At 43.3% G+C, this 23,354-nt stretch overlaps 1 long non-coding RNA gene across 1 annotated transcript; it reads left to right on the top strand.

Moving 5' to 3' along the window:
* The first annotated feature begins 245 nt into the window (after positions 1 to 245).
* Positions 246 to 23,245, top strand: LOC117088751. Its single transcript, XR_004439298.1, has 5 exons — positions 246 to 600; positions 1,797 to 1,862; positions 7,450 to 7,640; positions 10,579 to 10,660; positions 23,154 to 23,245. It is a non-coding gene; the product is annotated as an uncharacterized LOC117088751 (long non-coding RNA).
* The last annotated feature ends 109 nt before the right edge of the window (positions 23,246 to 23,354 follow it).

Below are 23,354 nucleotides of genomic sequence, written 5' to 3'. Positions count from 1 at the left end.
GTGGATTTTATCAGAGGAATTTATGAAAGCCTTCATATCTATCACCTTGATATCTTGTTAAGGCAGAGCTTGAGGCACTGTCACAGGTTGTTGGAGAATAAGTTTTGGGGCAAGGGATTGTTCCCAGTGCCCCATAATTATCTCCAGGACACCAGCCTCTTATGACTACACAAAAGGTGTGGAATTAGAGACTGCAACATCACTGGCCACATCCCAAGAACATTGGCCACTGCTTCTAAGTTCTTTCTAGTCTGGGGAGTCTGACTGATGCTCCCAGGGGCTGCTCTCAGTTCAGAAGCTTCCTATATAACACAAAGCCTGCCCTGCAGGTCCTGAAAAGGCAGAGGATGGGAAAACACATCACAGAGCCAGCTTGTGATATCATGCATCATCTTTAAGAAAGCATTTGTGGAGCTTTACATAATGCCCCTGTACCTGTAACATGGGCCCACACCTGAAGAAAACATGTGGATAGATTTCATCTGGCAAAAGGCCAAGGAAGCCAGCCATGCTGAGACCTGCTCCTCAGACTCACTCATTGTAGCTCTGCAAGGGCTGACCTCATGGACATGCTGCAAGAATAGGTTCATGTAAAAACAGGTGAGAAATCTCCTTGCTGGAGGAGGCAGCTTGAAGAAACCAGACTGTTTGCTTGAAAACTCAACATCTTATTGTAGCCCAAAGGACTTAAAGTGCTCAGAGGAAAAGGTGGTATTTGGTCCCATTCAGAAGCATTTTGAAGCCATTGTTTATAATGGTGGAAAATTGGAACCATCCTAAATATTTCCAATTTTTTAAAAAGTAGAATTTATTAAATAAAATAAAGAAGTGAAGCTCTTAAAATGATATGTAATGTCATGGAAAGATGATGAAGAAATGGTGTTATTTGGATAAAAAGTTACTTTTTAAAAGAGTATGTATGCTATAATTTCATCTTTATTTAAAAATATTTATAAGAAACACTAAATGGTTATGTAGAAAATGATAACTTATTTATCTCTAAGTGGTAAGTTCATAAATGCTTATATGTTTTCTTCTTGTTTCTTTTTGCTGTGATATATACAGTCATGTGTTGCTTAATAAAGGAAATATGTTCTGAGTAATCCACCATTAAGTAATTTCATCATTTGTGTGAACCTCATGGAGTGTACTTATACAAACCTAGACGGTATAGCTGACTACATACCTAGGCTACGTGTTATAGTCTATTGTTCCCAAGCTATAAACCTGGACAGCATGTTGCTATGATGAATACCGTAGGCAATTGCAACACATTGTGTCCTTAAACACATTTAAACATAGAAAAGAACAATAAAAATGTGATATTATAATCTTACAGGACCACCGTTATATATGCAGTCCGTCATTGACTGAAATGCCATGTGAGGCATGACTATATGTATGGATATCTCTCTCTCCATATATATACGTATGTACAGAAGAAGAATTTACCCTGTGTTTTTGGCCCTCTTTATGTAGTGAGAGAGAACTAAACCAGACAATCTTTAAGCTCTCTATCAGCTGTAACATTCCAAGACTGATTCTGAAGCATTGGAAATTAGCTGGACTTAGTGACATACAAAGTAATTATGAAAAGAATGTTTGCTTGATTAAAAACAAAGTTGTTGGAGGATGTGGAGCTGGCTGCTACATCCACACAACCCATGGGCTTTCATGATGGTTTGGCTGTTCTGATTGTAAAGGAAAAATGAGGATAGCTCACAGCTACTAAATGCATTACGTAGTTGGAATTGGGCCAGCTGTTTTACATGTATCATTTTACTTAATCCTCACAGTAACCCTACGAGGTAGATGCTCCCATTGCAAGCTGTAACTCTGGAGAGATCAAGTCAATGCCCAAGGTCAGTAGCCAAGAGAGCAGGGTGTGCGTTTGAAGTTCAAACCCTGAGATTTGAGCCCACAGCCTTCATCTTACTTTCTGCTGTCCCCTGGTGGAGCACTTCCCTTAGCCTTGCCATGGCGAGAAAACGTGGTGTCCTGGAAGAGACCAATGGGGCAAGTGTAAGCCTTTTGGGTCGTGAGCGTTAGTAGAGAAGAACCCACTGAAGTCTCCTTAGGGCAAATGAAGTGACTCCACAAACCAAGAGCTGAGCTTGGTGGGAAATGAGTCACGAGCCTCAGCCCAGGGAAAGGTCACAGTGGTTCTCCTTGGCATCAGGCTCAAGGCAGCTAGAGCAAAGTGAAGAACTCCTAGGAATGGAGGGTGAATGAGGGAAATAAGCTACGCTGAAGGGTTTGCATTTCCTTAAAAGTGTTATGTAAGGTTTCATGCTGGAGATGAGTTAATGAAACACGCTGTTACTTTCATGAAGTGTTCTAGTTTTAGAAACATGAGGTATTGCATGTGAGCTGTGCAGTTCCCCACTCCTGCCCTGCCCTGCTCTATATCATGGAGCCAGGAGCCTCAGGTTCCCACGCCAGCTCACCCCCATCTAGGTTCAGCCACAGGCAGCTCTTGGGGTGAATCAGATGGTGGAAAGAGGAGAGAAGCAGGGCATCTCCCTCCATGGCCTCCAGCAATATCTCTGCTAGAGGTCACGTCTCCTCTGAGGCTCTAGCCCTCACTGAATGACCTACCACATTTCCAACTTCTGCTGGATGACCTGAAACCAGGGCTCTGGTAACCCCACTTCCTGCTTGCCCACCAGTCTTGTAGTGGTAGCAGCCTCTTGCCATCACCAATCTTTGGCTAACTTGCATCGTTTGCTTGATTTTTCTGTTTTTCCATTACTTATGTAACCAATTACATTCCCTCTGTTTGACATATCAGAGTGGTTTATTTTTTAATCAATACATAATGATTGTACATATTTGGGAGGCTGAGGTGAGATGATTGCTTGAGCCCAGAAGTTTGAGACCAGCCTGGGAAACATAATGAGACCCCTTTCTCTACAGAAAATTTTAAAATTAGCTGTCCATGGTGGCACACACCTGCAGTCCCAGCTATTCAGGAGGCTGAGACAGGAGGATTACTTGAGCCTGGGAGTTTGAGGTTATGGCGAGGTCACGCCACTGCACTCCAGCCTGAGCCACAGAGTGAAACACAGTCTCAAGAAAGAAAGAAAGAAGAAAGAAGAAAGAAAGAAAGAAAGAAAGAAAGAAAGAAAGAAAGGAAAAGGAAGAAAGAAGAAAGAAAGAAAGAAAGAAAGAAAGAAAGAAAGAAAGAAGAAAGAAAATTACTGCAAGCAATCATGAGCCTGAGAAACATAAGGAGGACTCAGATATCTTAGATATCAAAAAATTAGAATTGCAGATCTCAGATGTAGGTGACACAAGAGCACCTCTGAGACCCAACACCCAAGAGACTGGGTGGACAGAAACGCCAGCATGAGTATATTCATGTTGATCAAGCAGGGGCCCAAGAAGGGCAGGAGTGGAGAAGATGAGGGAGACGTGTGTTTAGTGGTGACAATTATTTAATAACCACCCTTGGATCTCCTGGCCTTTTCTCTCCTGTTATTGTAAAGACATTCATTTTTCTTTAAACCCAATAAATTATTCTCTGCCAGCAAGCTGGGGGGAGGGGATGAAGAAAAGACCTCGGTTTGCTCTTGGCTTTCCCTCTGTCTAGTCCAAACACTGGAAATGTCAAGTTTGCCCACTAATTAAACATGTCTGTCTTGGACTGCACTTGTATCTTTCACTGAGAAGGTGTAGATTTCCAGGGAGACATTACACATTCATGTTTCCAAATACAGCATTTTACAATCTCCCTGTGTGACACAAATACCAACTTTGTGACAGCGTCTCCCAGTAGGAAAGACACCTGAATCAGGCAGCCTGGGTCTGGTGGAGAGCAGGGTGTGCCCAAAGCCTTCCCTTTGATTTGTTTTCTCGGGGAGCTGCTCTGGACCTTGCCAGATTTCCATGAATTCTGCTACACAGCTGATGTCTCCCAGGACTGGATCATGGGAAATCTTGTTCCCTGGTCATGCTGATACTCCTTGCTACAGTCCTTGGTGTCTGGGTGGTAGGGAACTGACAGTTTGTAAGGTATCTGTGGCCATAATTATCATAATATTGCAAAGCTTTCCTAGAAACATAAGAGAAAGGTATCATTATCACATCCATTCCACAGATGCGGGCTTATAGTCTTGAAACCTTTATAGAATGAGGTTTTTTTAAAGTGTATTTTCTAGGTGCTAGTTATAAGCCTGGCCCTGTGTTAGGTGCTACAGACACATCTGTAAACAAGATTGGCACAGTCCCTGCCCACCTGGAGTTTTAGTGGAGTAGAGAGTAAATAAATGATCAGGCATTGGGGAATCAGAGAGGTTAGGAAACTCACCGAAGACAAGTTTCTGCTGGTTAAGTGGCCAGGCCAGGCCTGCTTAACTTCAAATCTCTGGTCCATCTTCTTGGGCAGTAAAGCATGAACCTTAAAGATGTGAGCTGAAGATGTGGATGCCATCTGAATCCCGTGAAAGTCAAGGAAGAAGAGAGCGGGAGGGGCCACAGCCTGATTCTAATGTGGGTGAAGGCATTTCTGTTATGCTGCTCCTGGAGTGCCAGGCAGGGGTGACTCACTTGGAGGAGACATGCCCCAGCAGAGGTCTGGGGGAGCTCCCAGGCTCCCTGCCTCCTCTCCCCACTGTTAAGTCACCACAACATTGTGGGGCCTGGGGAAAAGCAGCAACACTGTGGGATGACAGTTTCCCACCTGCCTTCCTGGACCTGTTTTAAGTCTCAGAATCTCATCTTCCCCATCTGAACATGGGCATCTTGACACATTGTTAGACCATGAGTGGCCAGTGCTTGGGATTTCATGGACCACTCATATTTCTTAATGTGCATGTGTGTGGTGCGGGGGATGGAGCTCAAGTTAGGAAACTACATTTTTAAAAACCCTGACTGTCTACTTTTAAAATCTCTTGTTAAACAAAAGACAGTTTCACATCAGGCAAAGAAAGAAGGAATAATACAATGTATAAGAACACAAAATTTTAAAAAGCTCGTTAAATGGAATTACATTAGTGGTGGTTTTTTTGTTGGGTTTTTTGTTTTGTTTTGTTCTTTCTTTTTTTTTTTTTGAGACAGAGTTTTGCTCTTGTTGCTCAGACTAGAGTGCAGTGGTACCGTCTCGGCTCACTGCAACCTCCATTTCCTGGGTTCAAGCAATTCTCCTGCGTCAGCCTCCCAAATAGCTGAGATTACAGGTGTGTACCACCATGCCCAGCTAATTTCTTTAGAAAAGACGGGGTTTCACCATGTTGGTCAGGCTGGTCTTGAACTCCTGACCTCAAGTCATCCACCCACCTCGGCTTCCCAAAGTGCTGGGATTACAGGCATGAGCCACTTTGCCTGGACAAATTTTACATTAGGTTTAAAGAGCTGACTTTGTTGTCATTTTTCTCACTTCTTTTTGGACTGTGGTGAAAACTGCACCATGGATCCGGCCCCATCTTTGGCCCTGGGCCAGCAGCTGGAAAGATGGTCCATAAGCCCCTTTCAGCTGTGTTAATTCTGGGCTTGCGGTGTCCACAGGGCAGTCTGGGGTCTGCAGCTATTCTCCTTGGAAGCAGACAGTCTTGGCTTCATTTCACTCCAGAGTTGCGTCTGGAGGCTTCTATTTGGTCTGTGATCACTGAAATGGCAGCGTCCTGCCAGGGCAGCTCCCTCCAAGTCTCTCCATATGGAGACTGCATTTCCACTGGGCCTGGCAGCTCTTCTGCTCATAACATCAGTCCCTACTGATAGATTCGTCCCTGTCACACTATTTACTGAAACTAGGCCACTTAATTAAAAGCAAGAGATTTTGCATAAACTCCAGCAGTGGCTTTATAAATTCCAAGCATTGTAAAGGGACCAGATGGAAGAATGTGCCAATTATCACAGAGCCCAATGTTCCCACCCTTTCCAACATGCGCCTTAATCATGGAGGCACCTGCTCTCATCAGGGAGTAAGGATGCTACTTTCATTGTCAGCTTACCATGAACACGAAAAGGGTCAATCCCAGCACAAATACGATTTGCTTTCTTGGGATATTTACATCACAAAGTCAATGGTTCAGAGATGCACTTTTTAGACAGCTATGGAGCCATGTTAACCGTATGGGAGAAGGACTGCAGATGGGGCAGATGTCCTGTCAGCAGGGATTTGGGTACCAGGCTGGGAGGAGGCACTAGAGAACCAAGCAGGCTTCCAGCTCAGAGTCTTACACTGTGGAATCTATTGGCTTGTCCAGATTCCTTCTCTACTCTTCTCCACTCTGCTGCAGCTCAGGGGCTGACCTATGTGAACTGATCTGACTCTCTTGCCTTCTGGCTTCTGCTTGCATTTGGCCAATGAAAGCTGCCAATGAAGATAGGAAGATGGGAGGAGCAAGAGGCGAGGGTTTTATTCCTTGTTCTCTCCTGCCAGGTCACTGTGGCTTGGCCCTGCAGGCCACATCTCCCATCAGGTGGCTCTTCCTTTACATTCTTCTCTCCAGTTAGGGAAACTGTCAGCTCCCTTTGCTCCTCCAGGCCTCAAATGGTGGGGTGCAGGTGGGGGTATCGGCTCCCTGCTTTAGCGAGTCCTGGACACCATACTATCCTTTATTAGTTTCTCTAAACTCTGTAAACAAGTCCCTTTATCAATACTCCTCAAATAACCCCACCTGGGTGAACCATTTCTTGACCACCAGGACTCCAACTGTGGCAGGGGTCTTTAGGAACATCAGAAGTAAGTACAACACAGTCCTTGCCCCCAGGAGCTTACAGTGGAGTTGGAGACATGAGACGCAGATAGAAATGGGACCAGATTTCCTGCTATGAGGCGTCCTTGATTCAGAAAAACCATCATTGTGGGCTGCAACATCAGGGGAGGCTACTAAGAGGAGGTGGTGGCTTGGGTTGGCTCTGAGTATAGTCCATGTTTAGGAAAGTAGGGAAGAGGTGGTGGCATGCTGGGTAGGAGAATAGCTTAAGCAAAGAGCAGGGGTCAGGAACACCCTGGGGCATGTGGTGTCAACTATAAACTCCAGTGGCCTGATGGGAAAGGAAAGTGAAGGAGGAAGAAGGGAAGCATTTGAAGAGGTGGAGGAGGCATGATGAGTCTGGACTTGGTGAGGACGAAGAGAACTACAGTCTGTGCAAATATCTCCTTCCCTCTGTCCAAGGTGCTTCTTTCAGGCTCATTGTCGGAAAGAGCCAGCTGCCCTGGAAGAGCTGACTGGACTGTTCTCATCATTGAGCTCTCAGATCAAATATTTCATCTTTTGAGAAGCCTTCTGTGGCAGCCAGCCTCCGAGGTGGCCCCAGTGACACCCACCTCTTGTATTCACAATCTTGTGCAGTAACTTCCTGTTGAGTGAGGGCTGGACTCAGTGACTTGAGTCTAAACAACAAAATAAGGTGTGTGTGTGTGTGTGTCTATGTGTGTGTGCGCGTGTGTGTGTGTGTTTCAGAGACTTATAAAAGGCAGTGTGGCATCTTCCTCTCCTGCAGATCATTTGTACTGGGGGAAGCTATTCCAGCTGTCCTGTGCAGAGACGTGCTTGGCAAGGAGCAGAAGCTGCAGGCCAACAGCTACATGTGGGGGGAAATCCACCAGCTTCAGTCAAGCCTCAGATGACTGAACTCCCAGCTGACAACTTGATTGCAGCCTTGTGAGAGACCCTTAGCCTGACCCACTCCAGGTAAGCCACTTCCAGATTCCTGACCCTTAAAAACTGAGAAAACAAACATTTGTGGTTTTGAATTGCTAATGTGTTGTACAAAAATAGCTAACCAATACACACACCTTCTCTGACCACAAAAATTAAATCAGCACCTCCCTCTCCACCCTGCACCTCCTGTTACCATCACGCCATGCCCAGCCTCACATGACCTGGCTGTTGCTCTCTCTGAGGGGCCTTCTCCTTCCTGCTTTAGACTTTACTACTTTCTTTGCTGCTCCTTGAACCTGTGGGGCATGCCCCCACCTCAGCACTTTTGCACCTACTCTTCTTTCTTTCTAGAAAGTTCTTTCCCAGTTACATGCATGGCGTGCTCTCTCTTTTCCTTCAATTTCTCAGTGAGTCTTTCCCTGACCACTCTATTTCAAAGTATAACCACATTCCCAATGCCTCCCCAGACTTGTCTCAATATATCTTTCTCCACAGCATGTATCAATGCCAGACACAGCATATATTTCTACCTATTTATCTTGTTTTTTGGTGTCTTTTTCTCACTAAAAGGTAAGCTCCAGGACGCTAGGCATTTCTGTCTGTTTTGTTCATTGTTGTATAACCAGCACTTAGAAAAGTGCCTGGTGTATAATAGGTGCTCAATAAGTATTCGTTGAATGATGATCACATTATTTTTTTCTGTGTTTTTGGGCCTCTTTGCCCTTGGTATACCTATGAAGGTATAATTTTATGGGGAAAAGAGACTCAGCAGATGTAATAAAGGTTACTTGTCAGTTGACCTTAAGATAGGGAGGTATTAATAATTTTGGATTATCCAAGTAGATGTAATACAAGCATAAGAGCCCTTAAATGCAGAGAGTAAGGGCATAAAAGGAAACCAGCAAGATTCCAGCATGCGTAGTAGCTGATGAGAAGAGGCGTAGGGTCCATGAGATGAGAAGGAAGGCGGGCAGCCTCCAGAGGCTGAGAGAGTAGCCCCAGGCTGATGGCCAGCAAGGAAGCAGGGACCTCCGTTCTGCAGCCACAGGGAACTGTGTTCTGCCAGCAATCGGAATGAGCCTGGAAGATTCTTTCCAGAATCTCCTGAGAGGAGCCCAGTTGGCTGAACCGTTGATGTTGGCCTAGTGAGACTTGCAGCAGAGAGCTCATGTGCACCTACCTGGACTTCTGACCTACAGTACTGTGAGATAATACATGGTTGTTGTTTTAAGCTGTTAGATTCATGGTAGTGTGCTGTGGCAGCAGTAGAAAACTAAGGCAGAACCCTCTTAATTATAGTCTGTTATATTGCTAGTTTGTTTAGTGTGAGCTCAGAGCTATTGTCTGTCTTGTAACCCCAGTGCTTACAACAGTGCCTGGCACAGAGTTTAATAAATATTTGCTGTATGAATGAGTGAATGGATGGATGGATGGGTCTCTACTTTGCAGTGGGGTAGGGATATCTGTTGGCTTGTCTAGGGGTCCACTAGATTGTGAGACTCTCAGGCACCAGGGTCAGATGCATTCAACCGCACAACCTCAGTGCCCTGCCCTGACTTGCCTCAGAGCGGGCTGCAGTACACCTTTGGCAAACTCATGGGCAGCCTAGGACCAAGCTACAAGGGAAGAGCGCACAACACCGGCAAAATAATCTGACTCTGTATGCAAAGTCCTTATCCCTGTACCCTCTAGAGTCAGATTCTGGCTATATTGGTCAGAGATTCTGAGGCAGGCTTTGGTGACAGATTCAAACGCAGCTGAGCTTTGTACTAACTTCATTTCCTCTGAGCTTCAGTTTCAAGCTCTCAAGTGGAGATGGTGATGATAATACCTACCTCCTAGGGCATCTTTATGAAGATTAGTGAAACTGTACAAGTAGAAGACTTTGCACACAGTAGGTGCCTAATAAATAGTAGTTCGTATTAGTTTGCCTTTTGTTGAATACTGCACCTTGGTGTTTTCTGGGGGAAAGTTTTTAGAGAATTTCACTTGAAATGGATGAGAAGTCTGGTCAGTGACATCTGCTTTGACTTCCACAATGAACTCCCCCAACCCAACTCAGTGTCTGCGTTGACATTCACACCAAAGGTGATCAGCTTGCTCTGGCTGCAGCCATCCAGGGACCAGCAAATACAATTGATGTTAATGGAAAGACAATGATTATAAAACATATGGCAAAAATGACAATGTTGAATTGATCCATTTAGAAATGATGGAATGAAATATATGGTGTTATCAAACATACACACACAGACACACACAGATACTTACACACAAACACATATATTTATACTCATACACACACCCCTCACTGAAAAGGTTAAAGACAGTTAAACTATCACGGGAATGGATACAAAATATTGCATGGGGATTTAGAGGCAAGAAATACAAGGAAACATAATGCACTGTAAATTAAAGTCATTTATAAAGTGCAACTGGCACCCAGATAGAAAGGAAAAATGATTTGTCAGCAAAAGTGGGATGTCCTGTTATTTATTTACAGACTATTTTTATGGGACAGGAGAGAACGTATTTATTAAGGGCTTGCTGGTGTACAAATACAAACATATTAATGCGGGGCACTGAGGACACCTACCTAATTATTTGTCTCAAACTGACTTTCTTCATTTGTTAGTTTTAAGCCCATGAGGCCCCTCTGGCATTCCTTGGAATGTCTGTTTTCCCATCAGTGTGACTCTCTTTAGCTCCAGGGCTGGCCTTGCGCTGCTCTGTGGACACATGGCATGGAAAATGTTACTCCCAGAGGTTACCACAGTCTCCTCTGCCTTACACAGCACTGCCACCCTCATTCAGCAACATTGACAGGGTCTGTGTGTTGGATTTTCTGCCCTGCCTCTGCAAGTGAGCATGGCTTTTGGTTTGAGGGAAGCCACTTCTGGCCTAAGGAGCTGTGGGTTTGATGCCTCTTCTCTGCCTCCTGCATTCAAAAGGAGTCTAGGTTACCTAGGTATCACCTGGCCACTTGTGACCCTAACAGAAGCAATGAATAAATCTGGAAGCAAAAACAAACAGAGAAACCAGAGAAGAAGGTGAGTTATATATTAGAAAACACTGGTTACAAAGAATAGAATGATGTAGATGGTGAAAAGGGAAAGGAGAAAACACAAGAACCTCTAATACTCAGACTGGAGAGAGGGCTTGGGACCTTTTTGAGAGGATAAAGTGAGATTGTGTATGTAAAATATTTTGTATGGTTCTTGGCACCTAGGAGTGTTCAATAAATGATAAATAATAATAATTATTATGTAATATTAACAGTGAGAATTCGTACCTTTTAATAACCCTTCTGTTATCTAAGCAGTTTATCTGAATTTTAGAAGGACACAAAATGTTTACTGTCAGAAAGATCCTGCTTTCTAAAACAATATTACCAGTTCAAAAATTGGAACCCAACTGAGACCTTATGGGGACAGCTACACAGAAGAAATTTAAAACCAACACCAGTGGCTGATATCTAAGAAGGAGGCATCTCCTGAGATCAAGGAGAAATGTAACATGTCACTGATGTGTTACTTGATGTGAAGTAATTTGAAAAACTGATTAGACGATTTTTCTACCATACAATAAAAATATAAACATTCGTTGCGCCTCAATGCAAACACAAGTCAGTTCTGAACACTGCAATGGATACTAGAGTGAGTACCCTGGGAAGTATCTAAGTAAAAGTACAGAAAATTAGGATTCAAGAGACAAATCTCCACAACAAAGAAACAGCAGCAAAGAAAAAGATTACTTGCTTGAGTCCCTAGAAATGATGAAAGCTAAGGCCAGGTACCAGACTCCATGCTGCTAAAATCCTAGATGTACTAGCATCTATTTCGTTCTGCCTGACCTGTTTCCTTTTTCCCTGTGGTAGCAACATCACCTCCTAACTTTCCTTATAGAATCACACTTCTTCTATTTTCAGTCCATGTATTTCAAATGCAGTTGACTCCCCCCAGCTCCAGAGGGAAGCAGGTGAAGTAGGAGTCCCAGGCCTAGCCAGCCAGAGCACCATGACGGTGATAGGCTCAGGAAGAAGCACACAGTCCAAGTGGAGTTGGCAAGATTTGGTTCTGGGACTTTTGTTGAAATTGTTGAAAACAGAAAATCTCCCATTCTAAAGGGATTGTTTGGAAGCCACCAAAAAAATTCTATTTGAGAATGGACATAAGACAAAGAAAACTGGAACTGAGACACAGCGTGAGGTCAGGTCTTGATACAATTATTTAAGCTTCTGGATCCAGCAGAGCTTGAAACCAGTCATACTACTAGAAAGAGGGAGGAATAGATAGATAGATAGATAGATAGATAGATAGATAATAGGTAGATAGGTGATAGATAGTAGATAGGTAGATAGATGACAACTAGATAGACAGACAGATAGATAGATGATAGGTAGGTAGATGGAGAGATGATAGATAGATAGACAGGTAGATAGAGATGGATAGACAGATAGATGATAGAAAGATAGATAATAGGTTGATAGATGATAGATAGGTAGAGATGGATAGATGGATAAATAGGTGATAGATAGGTAGAAAGATAGAGGTAGAAAGATAAAGAGAAAGAGGTAGAAAGATAGGTAGAAAGATAAAGGTAGAAAGATGGCTAAATAGATAGATAGATAATATATAGATCAATAGATAGATCACAGGTAGAGATGGCTAGATGGATAAATATATAGATGATAGAAAGATAGATAGTATATAGATCGATAGATGATAGAGATGGATAGATGGATAGATAGGTAGATAGAGCAATAGATAGAAATAGCTTATGCTGTCTTGGGTTGATGTCATTTATTTGTACCTGAGTGAATCCTAACTAATATAAAATATAAATCCTTTCCTCTTCTGATACACCACCCTACCTCTTAAATGTTGCCCTTGGAGAAAATGCTATGGTACAGTAACCACTAAATACTTGAGTGTGTCTCCCTAGGGAGAGTCCTCCCATGTAAGTCTAGCACCTGTGCTTGCAGGAGATTCTAATGAGATGCCCTGGCCCCCCATGCAGACCTTGCTGTTGGAAGGAGGAAGGATGATGGAGAGCAGAGGCCAGAGAGTGCCTGCAGGCAGGAAGGAGCAGACTTTCCTGCATGCCTGGCAATGACACGGCACCTTAGCAGTGAGATTTGTCAGCTTAGGCATCAGCTGTGCCACAGCAGCCTTCATCAGAAAAGGCATCTTAAGAGGAAACAGTGAAACCATGTCTGAGGTGGTTGTGAGTGTCATGACTGAGGCATAGAGGGAAAGTGGCCATCGTGTATGGAAAAACAGGGAATCAGGAGTTGCAAGATCCAAAGTCCAGAGTGGGCTACTGATGCTGATAAGGGCCTTGAAAAAGTCTACAGCTCCAAGTTCCCAGCCTGTAAAATAGGAATAAAGATACCTTCCTACCTCTTGGGATTTCCTGAGGCTCAAAGGTGGCCAGTAATAGTAGCAAAGAATGACATTTTGTGTTCATTGATGTGTCAGCCACAGTGTTCAGCATCTTGCCTACCTTTCCTCATTGAAACTTCACAAGATCCCTATGAGGTAGGCCATGTTGCTATGCACATTGTGCAAATGAGAAAACTCAGGCTTGCAGAAATTCAATGATTTTCCCAAGGTCGTACAACAAATGAGCGGCAGAGCCAGGATCTGAACTCACAGTGCAAGTCCAGGCTGTACCCTACTGTTTCCTAATGTGGTCAGAGAATATGGACCTTGAATAAGGACCTTGTAGATGCAGACAATGGGAGCTAAATGTTTAGAGTGCGCTGTGTTTGGATTAACTCTTTCTATTGTCGATTAGGTTTTCTGTTATTAGTACAATGACTCTTTTCTAAAATGCTTTGGCATCTGGGATGAATTACTGTCTTTGCCCAGACAGATGAGTTGTAATAAACAGCCTTAAAATCTCAGTGGCCTAGCACAATGGAATTTTATTTCTTGCTCATATAATGCACTGTAGGTGTTTGGTTGTTGACCTTCACGTGCTGATCCAGGGACACGGAGTTCTTCTATCTTACAACGTTAGCATCCTTTGTGGCCCTAGAGTGGCCTGCTGCATCCTTTAAATTCAGCTGGAAGACAGGAGAAGAGAGAAAAAATTGCATATGGAAAGGTTTTTATGGGCCACTGGGACAGACAGATTCACTTTACACACATTTCCTTGGCCAGAATTCAGTCATGACTACATAACTATGAAAGAGATGGGGGATGCAATCTAGATGTGTGCTCAGGAGGAAATGGGCTTTGTTGAACAGATAGAAGTCATTGCCACATTTATAGAATAACCGTTGTTCTAGCTTACAAAATTTTTGATGATTTTATTGATTTCATGTTCCCTGTCTGGACTGCCCAGGAACCAGGGCAATCGATGGTTTTGGCTCAGCCTCCACATGGATACCTTGAAGAAGACATAATTCGTGAAAAAGAAGAAAACAAGACTTCATCCCAGTGAAGCCTCTGATAATCCCCTCTCTAGTGGATGCTGGGATGCACCACCCGGGTTCCTATCGAATAAAGGTGCTCATCCTCCAGTTGCTGGACTGTCGTCAGCTGACAGATGTCAGCTGAGATGCTCTCCAGAAGTTGTCCTCAAATGAAGAGAGCTGTCTCACCCAAGGTTATGACCTCTTCACAGGAACAACTTCCAGACAATGACTCCATTATTATGTGGGATATAAAGACCCAACCCCCTTGCCTCAAAGTGGGACAAAGAGGGTGCTCCCAGCCCCAGAGCTCCTGTGGGGTTAACTGAAGCTAATTGATGCTAACTGTGGCTGCATCATAGCCCAACCCATCCTTTTGAACAATCCTACTTCTTCCCCTCCCCAACAGATGTGGTCCTGAAGATCCTCCTCAATCAGCTTCCTCTGAGGAAACTCTATTTCAGAGTCAGTTTCCTTAGAAACCGAGCCTAAGACAATTGGTGTCAAGAGCAGTTTAAAGAAGCAGACTCCGAAATGGAGTTTTGGAGCTGGATCCCCTGTTAAGCACCTGACAGTGAGAACACCGCCACTGGCTGTAAGTGAAGCAGGGATGATGCTGGAGCAGTGCAGTTATTAAAACTCCCCAGTGCTGAACAAGGTGGGATAGTAGTGGAAGAGAATATCCTGGGAGGGGCATTGTCTCAGGCTTTTGAGAAGTGTAAGGGAAGTCATGATTATAAGGACTGTGGAATTAGATGTGTGTGTGTGTGTGTGTGTGTGTGTGTGTGTATCTGTGTAGACAGAGTCTTACTCCATCTCCCAGGCTGAAGTGGCAGTGGCCCAATATCGACTCACCACAACATCCGCCTCCCAGGTTCAAGCGATTCTTGTGCCTCAGCCTCCTGAGTAGCTGGGACTATAGGCATGCACCACCACACTCTGCTAATTTGGGGTATTTTTAGTAGAGATGGGGTTTCACCATATTGCCCAGGCTGGTCTTGAACTCCTGTGCTCAGGCGCTCTTCCAGCCTTGGCATCCCAAAGTGTTGAGATTACAGGCGTGAACCGCCATGCCCTGTCTAGAATTAGATGGTTTTTGTGACAGTCCATGCATTAAGAAAAGACAATGAATATCTGGTGGAGTTTGTAAAGGCAAAGTTGAAAGTCATATGGCATCTTTGGCTGCATGTAAAAGAGCCTTCCATCTTTTGTGACCTAATAACATAAAACGCTAAGCATCAAGCCCCATATTTAATTAATAGAGCATCAAGGACTAGTGGTGGTTGAATTCTCAACCTTGGCAAATCTGCCCTACAAGGGTCAAGTTTAGGAAGGAATGGGACACTAAGATGAGGGATGTGGGAGCATCTGGTTGAGGCATTCAAAAGTCTTGAATCCACAGATCCCTCTTAATACCCTGAGCTGAAAGAAGGGATCCACTCCTCCCCATTAAAGAAGGGATCCACTCCACTCCTCCCCACACCTCCTTGGTACCAAAATCTGTCTTAGTCAGCTTGGACTTCCATAACAAAATATCATAGGTTGGGTGGTTTAAACAACAGAAATTTCTTTTCTTACAGTTTTGGAGGCTTGCAGCCTGAGATCAGGGTGCCAACAAAGTCAGGTTCCGGGGAGGACTCTCTTTCTGGCTTGCAGACAGCTGCCTTCACACTGTGTCCTCATGTGATGGAGAAAAAGAAAGAGAGAGAGAGAGAGAGAGAAAGAGAGAGAGAGAGAGAGGAGATTATCTTCCTCTTTTTATAAGGCTGCCAATGTTATCAGATTAGGGTCCTACTCTAATGACATCATTTAACCTTAATTACTGCCTAAGAGCTGTATCTTCAAATATGGTTACATTCAGGGTTAAGGCTTCAACACATGAATTTGGAAGGGTGGGGCGGGTACACAATTCAGTCCATAGCAGTCTCCTCACTTGATGATTATGCAGAAGCCCCTACTTTGCATGAAAACATACACTGCCTCCCCCACCTCAGGATCTACCCTCACCTCATCTCGTTGTCACCAGACAAATTACTAGGGTTAAATTACAAATGAAAAAAGTCAGCAGAGGAAGCCCTGGTCCTGCTAAGAGAGGACAGGCATATATCTTGAAGGAGCCATAGGACCTGGCAAACGTATCCCAGCAGGAGATAGAATAGTATGAATAAAACTGGATACTGAGGGTCCCGGGTCAAAGGGACAGTTGAATAAGGGATAACTTATCAATATGGGAACACAAAAGATTGTAACACATGCATGCACTGCTCTTGGAAGAATGGACAAAATCTTGGTCCAAGTTAAGTAAAAATGATAGAACTTCTAGGATAATTCTGAATGAAGGGATTGAAAAGCTTAAGGAAGTTGGCAAGCTCGAATTGATATATTACTGAAAGCCCAAAATCCATCAGCCAACTATGCTCTGCAGGTGGTACCAGAAGGCACTCTATTTACAAAATGAAAAGGAATGCACTGGTGAGAGGGGCATGAACATTGTTCAGAGGTCCAGTGATGGCTGATCTCTATAGTCCAGGGTAATGGTAAGAAATGCTGTCATTAGCCTATCATATTTCCTTGATAGCAGTAGGGTTGATGCTGGCAGAATCTCCAGTTAGCCGAGGTGAGATTGCAGTACTCAGCCATCAGAAGCAAGGAAGATGCAATTATTGTAGTAAGTGACAAGGTCAGAGTGGTAGTCAAGGGGCCTTGACCCTCTGAGAGATATGAAGATTGTTAATAGAACCCAGTATTCCTATTGATGAGACCCATGGACAGCCAACAACTACGTTGCTCAACCTATACAATCAAAATAAATGAAGAATGAATGATCAGGAGATTGGGAGCAACTGACACAACAAAAATCTATAGCCCACAGAGATTTGCATCTGACTAGTTTTTAGACCTATAACTGACTTAAGGAGAGGCCAGGGTTCCAGGAAGAAGTATTCTGTAATACAACGTCAGGGATATATGGAAATGATTCACACAGCTCTTCTAAAAAGGGACCTATGACCATTTAACAGTCATGCTAAAAAAAGAGAACGTCCAAACATTGGAGTTAGACACAGGGTTGGAGTTGATATTGCACCAGGAACTAAAGCAACATTATAATCCTTCTATTAAGTGAGAGTAGCTAGGAACCACGTATTAAATGCAGTCTTAACCCAACTGTAGATCATGTTGGGTTAACTGGGTCCACAGTTTCACCCAGGGGTCATTTCCCCACTTCCCAAATATATAATGCCAACTGACATATTTGGTAAATAATAGAGCCACCATACTGGTTCCCATGCTTGTGGAAAAGCCAAGTGGAGGCCACTGAAACTGTCCCCCAATATAGTAAATCAAACAATATCACAAACCAGGTAATTGGCATAAATGAGTACTACCTTTAAAATCTAAATGATGCAGGTGTGGTGGCCCCCATAATATTCTGGTTCAAAGGTCTGGCTCCTAAAAAAGCCAGACAGATCTTGGAAAAAGAAAATATACTGTGGAAACTCAACCAGATAGTAATCCCAATTGCAGCTGTTATGCCAGATGTGGTATATCTGCCAAAGTAGATTAACCTAGTCTCTGATATGTAGCATGGTCCCACGTATTTGGTGAATGAGTGTACTCTTCTTCATTCCTGTAAGTAAGAAGGGTCAGAAAGTTTTCACTCAGTTGGGGCAAGAAACAGCATTCATTTGCAGTCATGCCCCAGGGCTATGTTAACTCTCCCACCTTCTGTTATAATTGAGTGTCCAAAGGGATATAGATCATTCTGACATTAACAGAACATCATGTTGGTTCACCATATTGATGACATCATATTGATCACACTAGGTGAGCAAGAACTGGCAAATCCATTGGAGGCACAGGCACTCAAAAGGGTGGAAAATAAACCCCTCAAAGTTTCAGGTCCTACAATATTAGTGAAAATTTTAGGGGTCCAGAGGTTTGAAATATGCTAGGACATCTCATCCAACTATAAAAAGAAATATTGCACCTTCCTCTTCTTACAATGAAGAAAGCACAAATCCTGGTTGGCCACTTTGGGCCCTGGAGGCAGCATATTCCATACTTAAACGCTGGTAAATGCTACCGCCCATTTATCAGGTAACATGAAAGGCTGCTAACTCTGGGTAGAGCCAAGAGCAGAAAAGGGCTCTTGGTACAGGCTGTAGTGTAAGCAGCTCTGCCACTTGGGCCATATGGCCCAGCAGACTCTACAGTATTAGAGGTAGTGGTAGTGGCTCTCAGGATTTCACTTGGAGTTTGTGTCAAGTTTATCGGCCCTTAGAGTTTTAGAGAAAAACCATGACATCTGCAGCAAAGAATTATACACCATCCATATATATATATATATATATGTACACACACACACACACACACACACACATATATACTTCCGGTGTGCTGCAGACCTCTGGCAGGAATGAAGCTCCTGAACATGGGATACAAAGTGAGCCTATGACCAGGACTGGTTATTGTGAACTGGATTGTCAGACCCACCTAGCTATAAGGTGGAGCAGACCCAGGAGCAGTCCAATGTATAATTGAAGTGGCACTTTCAGGCATTATCAGAGACAGAGGTACAAGTAGACTGCGTAAGTGTGACCCAGACCCCCACATTATTAAAACTGTTGCACTGACACATCTCCCTCTGTTTATACGCATGGCCCCATGGGAAGGTTTTTATAACCAGGGACAGAGGAGGAAAAGGCTGAGCTTGGTTCATGGATGTACTCACTCATCAGGTCACTGGGAATCAAAAATGGATTGCCACTTCACTACAGCTCCATGTAAAGGTGTCTTTGTAATACAGAAATTCTCCCAATTGGTGGAATGTTGAACATTGCACTAGGTTTGAATGGAAAGAGAAGTGACCTGAAGTAAGAGTGTGTGTATATATGGACTCATGCATGGTGGCAAATGTCTGAGTTAGGGATCTAGAGGGAGAAAAATGGGAAGATCAGAGTCAAAAGGGTTGAAGAAAGAGGCATGTTGCTATAAATAAATAAATATGAAGTTTGAAGGTCTTTGTGCATCATGTGAATGCTCATGAGAGAGCATCCACCATGAACAGGCTACTAAATAACCAAATACATAGAAGGGTTATCCCTGATGGCTGAAATCACCCAGTGCCTCCCATCAGCTGCCAAAGTACTGGCACACTAATGGAGGAACCACATGGCAGGGACTGAGGCTATGTATGGGCCCAACAGGACTGAGGCTATGCATGGGCTCTCACTGACCAAAGCTGATCTTGCTACTGCCACCGCCAAATGTCAACTTGCAGCAACAAAGACCAATACTGAGCCCCCAGTGTGGCACTATCCCTTGAGGAGACCAATCATCTGCCATAGGCAAGTTGATTACCTTGGACCTCTTCTCCCCAGAAGGATCAGTGGTTTGTCCTGACTGGACATGACACATCTGGGTAGCAGTTTGTCGTTCCTCCTCTCAAGGTCTCAGCCAATATCAGGATCTGAGGCTTATGAGTGCTTGATCCTTTGACGTGGACTCTACATACTACTACCTCTAAACAAGGCTCCACTTTATAGCAAAGAAGTGTGGGAATGGATCCATGACCATGGGATTCACTGGTCCTATCAAAACTGGACCTTTCAGAAGTTTCCACCAGGAAGTCATACAAAGGTTTCTCGAAAGCACAATTGAGGCACCAGCTTGGTGATGACTCCCTGAGAAGATGGGGTATTATCCTCTAGGTCACAGTAGAAACCCCAAATTAATGGCCATTATGTATTGCTCTGTCTCTAGTAAGTGGAACCCATGGATCTGAGAACCAAAGGCTGGAAGCAGAGGTGGTCCTACTTGCCATGGTCCTCAGTGGCCCTACTGGGGAATTTGTGCTTCCTGCCCCATGACTCTGGTGTCTGTGGGGAAAGGTTCTTGTTCTGAGAATGAGATGAATGTTTCCACTAGGTGACATAGCATGCGGTCCAGGCCCATCCAACTCTAAAGCTGCAACTTAGTCACTTTGAGCTCCTCAAGCTGAGAGACAAGCAGCAAAGCAAAGGAGACCATTCTGGCAGGGATGTTGACCCAGATCATCAGGTGGAGGTCATGCTGATGTCAATAGGAAGGCAGAAAATAATATGTTTGGTGTCCAGGTGTTTTATGTTTCTTGGTACTTCCTTTCCCAATTTTTGACAGTAAGTGAACAACTACAGCATTCTAATTTGGTTAGGGTATTGGACTTCTCAGGGACAAGGGTCTGGGTCCCTGACCAGGTAAGTCACCTAGACCAGCAGAAGTGCTCATCCAAGGATAAGGGGAATCTAGAATGGGTAGAGAAGGGAGATAATGAGTATCAGGTGTGAGCAAACAGACCAACTGGAATCTTGGAGAAGCTGTTCCTAGAACTTATTATGTAAAGAGAGTAAATCTGAATGGTGCAAGAAATGGTCTTTGTGGTCCTGTGGTATATGGCTCAGATTTCCCCTTCACGATGAAGGCATGCATTCTCTACTGCTGGAAGTTTTGGAGGCTAATGGAAGAAGGGCGCCTTACCCTAGATCACATACCACCTGGAAAAGGAGGGCTGCAGTATGCATTCAGTGACATGTTAATAGAGATATAGCAGCCCCAATCTTACTATCTTTATTCTTCTACAGATGCTGATCCCTAGGTCACTCCCTGATCAACTTCCTGCATGCATATCTCTGTCTTATAGCCTACTAGCCAGGGAACCAGACCCAAGACAGTCTCTTCCATTATTCAGTTCTGTGAAATCCATTTTGTAAGCCAGGGAGTGGGAGTCACATTATCAGGGAAGACTTGAGAACTGCCCCTCATGACATTTTTCCTACACCCTTGTGAATGGCCCCTTCTGTTGTCTTCTTATGGGCCTACAAGAAGTCACAAGACTACACTCACAAGCCTAGAAAATGCAGACATTCCTAAAAATCTTGGGACCAAGAGTATCTCTTGGCTTCTTTCCCTCAGGTCTAATATTAGTTGAATAGAATAATAGAAAAATCCATAAATCTAACATATTGGCTGGGGAAAAGTGAAAGGCAAATTTTCTAAGTGCAAAAATGAATGTATATTAGTATTATTATTCAGAAGCTCTGGCAAAAGTTAGTAAATTCTGAAATCCATGGTGGTACTAGAGAAGAATTGGTGACCACATCAATGCTTTGATTCATCGTAGGCCAGAATCCTTCTCCAACACAGTTCTGATGCAAGATACACAGTATCTTGAAACATTCTAATTTGAGCTTCATAGCTCAGATAACGATTTTGTTTTCTTAAGCCAGCATTTCCTCTGTGAGGAAGCAGGGGATTCTTCTATGAATTAAATTAAATTAAATTAAATTAAACTTTTATAAAATTGGCAAACATGTAGGAGAATAAAACTGGATCCTCATCTCTCACCTTATACAAAAATCAACTCAAGATGGATCAAGGACTTAAATCTAAGACCTGAAACTTTAAAAACTTCAGAAGATAACATCAGAAAAACCTTTTTAGACATTGGCTTAGGCAAAGACTTCATGATCAAGAACCCAAAAGCAAATGCAACAAAAATGAAGATAAATAGGTGGGACTTAATTAAACTGAAGAGCTTCTGCACAGCAAAAAGAACAGTCAGCAGACTAAACAGACAACTCACAGAGTGGGATACAGTCTTCAAAATCTATACATCTGACAAATAACTAATATCCAGAATCTACAATGAACTCAAACAAATTAGCAAGAAAAAAAAATCTCATCAGAAAGTGGGTTAAGGACATGAATAGACAATTCTCAAAAAAAAGACATACAAATGGCCAACAAACATATGAAAAAAATTCTCAACATCACTAATGATCAGGGAAATGCAAATCAAAACCATAATGCAATACAACCTCACTTCTGCAAAAATGGCCATAATCAAAAAATAAAAAAATGATAGATGTTGGTGTGGATGCAGTGAAATGGGAACACTTCTACACTGCTGGTGGGCATGTAAACTGGTACAACCACTATGGAAAACAGTGTGGAGATTCCTTAAAGAACTAAAAGTAGAGCTACCATTTTATCCAGCAATCCCACTACTGGGTATCTACCCAGAGGAAAAGAAGCCATTGCACAAAAAAAGATACTTGCACACGCATGTTTTAGCAGCAAAATTTGCAATTGCAAAAATATGGAACCAGCCCAAATGCCCATTAATCAACAAGTGGGTAGAGAAATTGTGGTGTGTGTGTGTGTGTGTGCGTGTGCGCGTGTGTGTGTGTCTATATATATATATATGATGTCACTGGGAATTTCAATCCTTACCCTCCCCTCCTTCCCTCCCCCTATTTGGAATCGCCAGTGTTTATTGTTCCTGTCTTTGTGTCCCTGTGTACCCAATGTTTAGATCTTACTTATAAGTGAGAGCAAATGGTATTTGCTTTTCTGTTTCCGCATTAATTCGCTTAGGTTAATAGCCTTCAGCTGCTTCCATATTGCTGCAAAGGACATGATTTCAATCTTTTTACAGTTGTATAGTGTTCCATGGTGTATATGTACTGCATTTTCTTTATCCAGTTCATATTTGATGGGCCCCTGGGTTGATTCCATGTCTTTGATGTTGTGAATAGTGCAGTGAGAAACATACAAATGCAGGTGTCTGTTTGGTAGAAAGATTTATTTTCCTTTGGATATATACCCGGTAATGGGGTTTCTGGATTGAATGGTAATTGTATTTTTAGTTCTTTGAGAAATAGCCAAACTGGGAGCAGGATTTCTGACACAGATAAGCTCACTTAGAAGATATATATACTTGAACTCTGCCAGACCCTACACCAAACACAGAGATACCAAGGTGAACTGTGGCCTTGCTCTGGAAAGAATACTGCCAAGAGCTATGGCTTCAGAGCTAGGATTGCCCATCTCTGTGTCCTGAGAGGCTTAGGGACCTTTCTGTTCACAAGACATGGAAAGTACTTTCCACAATGACTCTTGGTGAATCTTTAAAGTTGTAAAGAGCTGAATAAACCCACTAATCTTCCAGCACAATAGTCACTTTAGGACATACCTCTCAGATTGGCCCTTGGATTTTATGTTGGTCTAGCCTGGGAAAGCAGAGGACCTTATGACAGTAGAGGTACAACACTCAAAGCTCTTCCTCTCCCTGTATAATCCAGGACCTTGGATATGAAGAGTCAGCCTGCCTTCCCAGCACGCAAGTTATTATTAGGTCCTGTGTGGTGCTCTCAGATCCTTTGTGGTGTAATCAGGCAGGCAAGTACTCATGTCTTTATTTCATTTATGTTTTGATTTAAAATTTTAATAAGAAAGAAAAAATACTATCTTATGTAACTGAAAAGTCTGGAGCACCAGCCTGC

Source organism: Trachypithecus francoisi, unplaced genomic scaffold, assembly GCF_009764315.1.
Source record: "Trachypithecus francoisi isolate TF-2019V2 unplaced genomic scaffold, Tfra_2.0 Lachesis_group10, whole genome shotgun sequence".
NCBI classification, from domain to species: domain Eukaryota; kingdom Metazoa; phylum Chordata; class Mammalia; order Primates; family Cercopithecidae; genus Trachypithecus; species Trachypithecus francoisi.
The sequence above is the reverse complement of the archived record's forward strand: the minus strand, read 5'-3'. Positions and strand labels throughout refer to the sequence as shown.